Consider the following 9,282-nt stretch of genomic DNA (forward strand, 5'->3'; position numbering starts at 1 on the left):
TTAAACGTCAAAATTAGTTCTCTGGACGGTCGCGAGTGGCGCTTCAAATAGGCACAAAAACTTTGCTGTCAAACATATAGAACATCCTCTCCAGAGGTATTTATACAGGTCAGTGTAATAAACTGTTGTATATAAACACCGACCTCAACCGCAATCATCAACATCGTACAACTACGTCACGCTTAGTGCCACCTGAACCTTCATCATGGTGGCCTCTCCGCAAAAGCGACAATAAAAAGAATACAATTGAACGGATAGTCATGTAGTGACAGGGACACTAATGCATGGGACGGGCCAAAATATATAATGTAGTCCTTCAGCTTTTTTTTAAATGAAAATAAGGGACGAGATGAGCAGGACGTTCTGCGGCACTACAACTGCGCTCGTCACCTTGAGACACAAGATGTTAAGTCTCATTTGCCCAGTAATTTCACTAGCTACGGCGCCCTTCAGACCGATACACAGAAATGCTTACACATTACTGCTTCCGCAGAAATAGGCGCCGTTGTGGTACCCATAATCCGGCTTCCTGTGCAAAGGAGCCTCCCACTGGTAAATTACATTTCCCTGGTTAATGAAACGCTCTGTGGAGTCGAGCCTGAACTTGAAATTTGTTCAAATGAATAACGTAATGGACTGTAACAATGCAGATAAACACTGGTACAGCAACAATTTTAAGAAGTTCTTAATAAGAAACTAGTTAAAAGTGTTAAGAAAATAGTTTTGAATGTGTTTTAAAATAATTGCAATATAGTATGTAACGGCTAGGGTGTGAATAAATAAATTTTTATGTTATACTAGCTGACCCAGCAAACGTTGTATTCCTGTATAAAGTAATAAAAAAATTTTTGGGATGTAAAAAGTAGATGCAACCCATTATCAGACCTACCAAAGGAGACATTTCTTTTTGTTCGAGCCCACCACGAAATGTGATGTATAGTAATGAAAAATATATTGATTTATTCCTTATAATCTTTAGATTACAATGGTATATTTAGTTAGAAATGGTCTAACCGGAATACTGAGAAATACGACAAAATGTGAACGTCAAAATAACCTAAAAATCATATACAAATGTTAGTAATAAGCTATTACGTAATATCTTGACATAAAACAGAAACGGCCAAAATTAAGTAGGAGTGTAAGTAGTACTATCTGATATCAAAATAAACAGAGCCTGTAGGAAGAGTAAGGATACAGCTGATAAAAGATGGTTTACAATGATGCACAGAACAAAAATGTTCATCACACTAGTATTAAGTATATTAAAAGTCCCAGGCGTGTGTACACCGACACCCCAATACTTCAGTTTAGCAGTCAGGGCAATCACCATAACCACTATACCAGAAACCTTGCCAAAAATACTTAACAACCATCATTGTAATTTCAAAGTCGCGTCGTAATAAAATAAGTAAATACTATTGAGGTAAGGTTTTGTACACTGTTTATCATAGGAAGAAATAACGCATTGTTTATATAGTATAAATATTTATTAGTCATCATCATTTTTAAAATCATCTTATATTAGTATAATTAGAGTCTCATCCAGAAACGATGCAGGTGGCTCAGTCTCATCTTGATGCCCTGCCCTAAATACTACAAAAGAATGTCTACCCACCAAACCATTGCAACAGTAACCGGCAAGATCAGCTCGAGTATTAGAAATCGATGGGTCAACCAGAAAAGTTTTTCTAATTGTGTGCCTTGATGGTATCCTACCCCGAAGAAGGTACTTATTTTGAACAAAATTTGGTTAAAACTTAGTATCCCTTAGCACGAATTTGGATGTAAAAATTTTTGTAGTTGATAGAGCTTTAGTCCACGATTACAATGATACCACTCTTATTACAAGGTAATGCACCGTTTTCGAGAAAATAACGAAAAAAATTCTAACCTAAACTAGATAAATCACGTAAATAAACACTACTGACATCGCGGCGGGAATCTAGAAACTGTCATAAAATGATTTTGGTTTCTTCCTAAAATATTTGGACAGGCAAAGGGTTTAAGCCCATACAGCCATAAATTGTATGAAAAGGTGGTACGCCCACCATCTGGATGTGTGGCGGTCCTCCACAGTGCGGTTTTCAAGGAGCTTCCTCCTCGTACTACGAAGCTGTGGAATGAGCTTCCTTGTGCGGTTTTTCCGGGACGATACTACATGGGTACCTTCAAGAAAAGCACGTACACCTTCCTTAAAGGCCGGCAACGCTCTTGTGATTCCTCTGGTGTTGCAAGAGAGTGTGGGCGGCGGTGATCACTTAACACCAGGTGACCCGTACGCTCGTTTGTCCTCCTATTCCATAAAAAAAACAGTGAAATGAAATGTAAAAAATAGTCTATGACAGATTAGACGGCTTCATCAATAATTATTTTTAGATAAAAGGAAAACATTTATAAAAGGGTTTATTGTTCAATATCATCCATCCCCAAACATCTATCGCCACTGCCGCGGCACGCTACGCTCGGCTCGTGCTTTGTTTTAACAGTTCTAACATAACTTAACCTAACCAATTTTAATCAATTGAAGTTGATAGAGCTTTGGTCCACAATTATAGTGCTATCATTCTTATTACAACGTAATACACAGTTTACAAGAAAAACCAAAATAAAAGTCTACCCTCCCCCCTCCCTAATTTGTTAATGGGGGGAAACGCCTACTATTTGGTTCTGGCACTCGCCGGCCGCTACCGCTGCACGCTACGCTCGGCTCGTGCGTTGTTTTAACTGTTCTAACATAACCTAACCTAACCAATTTTAATGAATTGTATACGATAGAGCTTTGGTCCACGATTATAGTGCTACCATTCTTATTACAACGTAATACACAGTTTACAAGAAAAACCAAAATAAAAGGCTACCCTCTCCCCTCCCTAATTTGTTAATGGGGGGAAACGCCTACAATTTGGTTCTGGCACTCGCCGGCCGCTGCCGCGGTACGCTACGCTCGGCTCGTGCGTTGTTTTAACTGTTCTAACATAACCTAACCTAACCAATTTTAATGAATTGCAGTTCATAGAGCTTTGGGGATTTATTACTTTTACTAATTTATGGCTGTATGAGCTTGAACCCTGTACTTATATTTTACTAAGAAACCAAAATCATTTTATGACAGTTTTAAGCCTCCCGCCGCGATGGCAGCGCTCATCTAGTGTTTATTTACGTGATTTATCTGTTTTAGGTTAGAATTTTTTTCATTATTTTTTTGGAAACGGTGCATTACCTTGTAATAAGAGTGGTATCATTATAATCGTGGACTAAAGCTCTATCAACTACAATATTTTTTACAACCAAATTCGTGCTATGGGATATTTATTTACGTGATTTACCTGTTTTAGGTAAGATTTGTTTTGTGATTTTCTTGAAAACGGTGCATTACCTTGTAATAAGAGTGGTATCATTGTAATCGTGGACTAAAGTTCTATCAACTACAATATTTTTTACATCCAAATTCGTGCTAAGGGATACTAAGTCCAACCCCAAAATTTTGTATTCTCCGGAGGCCCAGTTCAAGTTTCTCAGACACTAATTAATGTTTTCGCACATTACGATGAACGCACTGCACAATTTACACAACGATTCTGGAGTATAATATGCTGTAAAAGCGATATTAAAATCTATGAAATAAATTAAATAATTATAATAATGCAAAGAAAACTTTCACGCAACTCGAAAGAAACGAAAAATACGGAATTCTGTTTTGACAAAATAAAAATCAAAATGACAGATGCACAGTTCACAGATATAACCTTTGTCTATGTTACTTTATTCCATTTCACGGTAATATTAAACTATGTACTTAATGCTAAATTAGTTTAATCTCTAAAATAATAATTGAAATGAGGTTCATGGATCCAATACATATTTGTTACTTTTCAAAAGCCGATAATCACTGTTACCACCACATTTTGCAGTAATATTTTTATTTTCTCATATGAATGTCACAAATTACGCATTTTATTGCCATGGTGACCATAACTGTATACAGGAAATGTATCAAGCGTTTGCCTTTTTATTATAATTTCATGAACCCGGTTAGATTTTACAACAAAATATGGCCTGTTGACAATAATAAATTAATTACAATTTTACTAGCATAATACGATTAATAAACATCAGTGGGCCCAAAAAAAATGTCTCCTTTATCGTACTACAATTATTGCACGTATTGGTCCATTGCCATCTTGCAACCCTATAGCGGATTTGTGGATGGAACAGAATAATATAAAAATCGCGATACAAAAATAGGCGCTGATTGTTGAAATTTTAGCGTTGTATGTATTTTTTAATGCTGTATCAAATGTATTTTTTTCTCTATATACCTTATGTAACGCCATCTATCTCAATTTATTGTAGCTAAAACGGTTTTATGTTTTCGTACATTATGCTGCCATCTTTGTAGCTATTCAGAATTTGTCGTATTTCTTACTGAACCGTCTTCGCCGAACTGACCTTAATAACAATAACCTTATTAAAGTACTAGTTAGATGCTAGCTCGTGTTATCAATCGAATATAATATTAGTCAATGTATGTGCAAAATTATTTCATGATCTAACATTAACCTTAAATAGAAGAAAATAACATTTTAGATAAACCTCAGCTTAGCCTGCTAGTGTATTGTTTATATTCACACCTACCTTTAGCCGTAAATTATATATATACTTAGGGATTTTGAGTAGGTTTACTTTTCGAGAATCGGATGAGGGAAGGGAAACCCTTGATTGGGAACAAATTTTACTGAATAATATATTATAATATAAGTATATATATTAACTGATGTTACCTTATTTTTAAAGTCTATGTTGGTATTACGATAGTGACAATATATAATGCTTATAACAATTTAATAATAATAAATATTATTGGTATAATAAAGCTGTACACACTGGGAGAAGATGAGGTACCGACAGTCACCACAATTTCTTCGTCGTCATTAAAATTAGTTCCTGGGAAGACATTTCAGTAAGTATCTCTAGGTAACAGTTATTTAATATATTTTACAGTAGGTATCGCTTCCCTTATTTGGCGTTGGCGTCGTATGTCACAAAAAAAAATATTTATTACTTTAACAGTGTGTTAGTAGTATGTATTAAACATATAAATAAAACAATTATTTAAAATATAAAAAGCTTATCGAAGTGGTCTCCATTAGCTGCAATACAGTCCTTTAAACGTTGAGACCAGTTATCAATAGAAGCACGCACTCTTTCCTTGGGAAAATTCTTCACTGCCAATCGTACGGATTGTTTTAGGGACTCCAAATTATCATGGCGATTAGGGCAAGCCATGCTCTCTAAAACTCACCATAAATCATAATCCAGCTGATTAAGATCGGGACTAGACGACGGCCAGTCTTCAGAGCTCTGATGAAGTCCGAAGCGTTCGTTTCCAACCAAGACTGCATAGACCGAGCTTTATGACCCGGCGCCGGGACGCCAGACTTGCTGGAAGGACCATTCTTGGTCTATGAACATGGTATCTTGATACACTTGTGGCGATGTTTTGATAACTTTCTCACAAAAGTATGACTCAGTCAGTCCTTTAAAGCTCTACCCTACCAAACCATCACTGAAGTCGGATAGTGCCCATGTTGGACTCAGAGTCGATTAATTGGGAAGCTTTGCTTTGAGCATAAATACGGTAATTTTGTTTATTAAAATGTTGCTCAGTTGTAAAAAAAATCTCATCTGTAAACAAAACCTTTCTGTGACCTCCTTTTGCGTACCGCTTCAGTAGTTTCGATTTTAACACCCTATTCTTTTTTAAATCATCAGTTAAAAATGACCAGTACGTCGCTTATAGGCTGCAAGTCCTAAGTCATCTTTTAGAATAGGCAACAAGGTTCTAGGTGCTATTTTCATCTCTCGAACTAAAATATTTTATATTTACTTTTGCATTTGAACAGGATTTCTTTGAATTCCTTCCCTTACTGATTTCACCACCTTTTTCGTACGAACACTACGTGTCTACTGGTCTAAATGTATCTATTAATTGCCCGGTACACAAACAATTTACTAACACCAAGCGTATGGAGAGTTTTAAAAATTGCATTTGGCTTCTTACCTACTTTGTGTAATGATATCACAGCAATTAGGTTCTCTTTGTCACCCCACTCCATTTTAATAGTGCAAAATATTGTAAAATGTATTGGCGCCAAAATGAGAAAGCCCAATGAAAAATATATAAAATATATATATAAAAATGACAGATTCCAAATTCAAGTGTACCTACTGTTTTGTTTATTTTTAATTGTAACAACATTTATGGCCTGTCTAAGTACTACAAATCCCGGTTTAAAATTATACGCACACATTCACTGCCAACAAAAAATAAAAAATAATAGCTGGGAACCTACTTAAGGCGAATTCTGAATACATTTTTTGGTATATATGAATGTTTGAAAAAATTGATAAATGTATACTCGTTTTCGTAAGTCAACTATATTGCCAGAGTTGCCGCACAAAGCAACATTGACTCGCCTCAAACGCCGGCAATTTACTGACTACTACAATATGAACGGGACGCTCGCTCGGATCCGAGTGGAAGACACCGGTACTATAGTCTATAGCCCTGTTATACTTGGATCCGAGAAGTGAGAAGTGAATAGTTAACACATTCACTGCTCACATATAGATGTATGACGGTAACTTACTTATATTTTATACGTTTGTAGGCGTCACGTGACCGTACGGAACATTGAGAACGACCCGCTGGTCTCGCAGACGAGCCGTGAGCAGCGAGCGTGTCGCTTCGGCTCCGAGAACGAGGGCGGGCTGTACCCACGGTACTCGTACAGTGCGTGCACGGTGGCCTGCCGGCGGACGCACCAGCGGCAGCGGTGCGGCTGCAACGATCACTTCATGATTCAGACCAGTGATTAACGTTGATTTAAAATTATATAAACGTCTTTATCTACATCCATGCTTTAAATCCTCTATTAAAGATTCTAAAGCAGTTAGCTTATTGCCAACATTAAAACACCTAATGTCCTAATAACACTGACCTCTACTATTTACCACTGGACTGGCGGCTGTCAAAGTGCTTTTGTGCCTGTTTAATATTAGCCATTTTGGCGCTGTTGGCCATGTGGCGATAGTCTGCGGTACTAAAAACCAGTAATGACGACCTCAGCTAAACAAACATCGTTGATTCCTAAAGTTTAAGTAACATGGAAAACGACGTTATTAATTAAAAATGCAAAAATACTTACTCGCAGCCATTTGTATTATACGTCAAAACTAGTTCTCTGGACGCTCGCGAGTGGCGCTTCAAATAGACACAAAAAATTTGCTGTCAAACATATTGAAAAGCCTGTCCAGTGGTATTCATACAGGTCAGTGCCTAATAACCATTACATCATCCAAACGAGTGTAGTAATGAAATTCGGTACAACATTATCCTATATTATATCATCCGTTTTCATAATAACAATCCTTTGGATGATATTATGGTTACTAGAACTAGTTTTTTTTTATTTTAGCAGTAAACTAACTGTTTCAGAATCTTTTATAGAGGATTCATTATATGGGTGTAGATAAAGTCTTTTATGCAGCTGTTAATAATAAGGTATTAAAACACTCATGTAATACTATTATCAACCCACATTCGTGTTTTAATATCCCCTATTACGCAACAGTTGCATAAATATCTATTATCAGTTCCGTTACTCTACACACTATAAACCATCCAAAGAGACTCAAGCGAATTAACATTGTCGAATTAGACTTAAAGTAAAGGGAAGAAAAGTCGGTGGACCACTCTTTCCACAAAATTCTAGATATCCAACACATCTGCTCATAGTTTGGGGACTGATTGTAGATATTAAAAAGGGAATAAAAGTTCCATTACTAACCGCTGAATAAAATAATTATCAAAAATGAATCACCTCGCTTGCTACAGTGTCGTTAGTATAAAAAGCACATATCTTCGTGTTTTTAATAAATGTTGGTATTAGAAGTTCCGGGATATTACTTATTTGGTACTTGAAAAATGCCAGGGACTAGAAACAGAGTTCTAGAGAGAAAAAGAAAAGATCAGGTGGCAGATCACATCGGCTGGAGAGTCAGCTACATTCATTTTACCATTGGGAGCCTCCTTTGCCTAGGATGCCGGCTAGATTATGGGTACCACAACCACGCCTATTTCTGCCGTGAAGCAGTAATGTGTAAACATTACTGTTTCGGTTTGAAGGGCGAATTACTGTACAAATGAGACCTAACATCTTATATCTCAAGGTGCCAGAATTTATGGGAATTTCAAAAATCCTGAGCGGCACTACATTGTAATGGGCAGGGCGTATCAAATACCAGCAGCTGAACATCCAACATATCTCGTACAATAAGTAGTAAAGTACAACAACACGCTCATAGTTTGGGGACTGATTGTAGATATTAAAAAGGGGAAAAAAGTTCCAATACTAAAACACTGAATGAAATAATTATGAAAAATGAATCACCTCGCTTGCATACTGTAGCAATAATTAAAATAGCAAGTTTTTACTTATTGTTGGTAATGGCAGTATCACGATATTACTTAGTTGGTACTTGAAAACTGGCTGGGACTAGAAACAGAGTTCTAGAGAGGATCCGAAAAGATGTTCTGACCAGGTGGCAGATCGCGTCGGCGGAGAGTTAGCTAGCTAACTTTGACTAGTCATAGATGAAGCCAGCGATCGGCATTAGTCGCGACTAGTAGTCCATAATAGTAGGAGAGCTGGCGGTCCATCCGTCCACAACGTTCGTTCAAAGAAGGAAAAAGACGAATAATGAACGAAATGACGTTTAATTATTGGTTAATTTAAAAAACTCAGTTCTCGTGGTTGGTAGCTTCATGATGCTCAGCATTGAGTGTGTGACTAGAGGGAGAAAGTGTTTTTGAAGAATTTATTAATTATGTTAAGTTGATTATATATGTTAATTGAATAATATTTCTCAGTGGAACAGGAGCACTGCAACATATCTGGTATATGGTGTCTTCACTCGCATGCCAGCCACTTGACTGCGCTCAAGCCGCCCTGGGGTGAGCGGCCCGGAATGGTCTGCGATTGCTTACCTTCGTGCGACGAAACTGAAATCACTGTTATAAAAGATGTCGTCACTGTGAAAAAGTAAGCTTTTCACGTTAAGTCGTGGATGCGATGGCGGTCGGGTCACGAAATATCAAACACACACCATATTATGCAAGTGTTCGCGTACAAAACGTAGTTGCGGCGTCTGAATCGCGGTTATAACAAACATTTGTCGTTTTTGTGTATGTTGACCACTGGACAGGCTGTTCCATAT

The 9,282-nt window shown here is 37.1% G+C and overlaps 1 long non-coding RNA gene across 3 annotated transcripts; it reads left to right on the forward strand.

The window, feature by feature from the left end:
• Window positions 1-3,126: 3,126 nt before the first annotated feature.
• Window positions 3,127-9,060, forward strand: LOC126977438 (uncharacterized). Of its 3 annotated transcripts, none has more exons than XR_007732209.1 (4): window positions 3,127-3,181; window positions 4,878-4,963; window positions 6,675-6,874; window positions 8,936-9,060. It is a non-coding gene; the product is annotated as an uncharacterized LOC126977438 (long non-coding RNA). The 3 variants fall into 3 exon arrangements; XR_007732210.1 differs by lacking the exon at window positions 3,127-3,181 and adding an exon at window positions 3,200-3,338; XR_007732211.1 differs by lacking the exon at window positions 3,127-3,181 and adding an exon at window positions 4,241-4,274.
• Window positions 9,061-9,282: the final 222 nt, after the last annotated feature.

Source organism: Leptidea sinapis, chromosome 45, assembly GCF_905404315.1.
Source record: "Leptidea sinapis chromosome 45, ilLepSina1.1, whole genome shotgun sequence".
Taxonomy (NCBI): Eukaryota; Metazoa; Arthropoda; class Insecta; order Lepidoptera; family Pieridae; genus Leptidea; species Leptidea sinapis.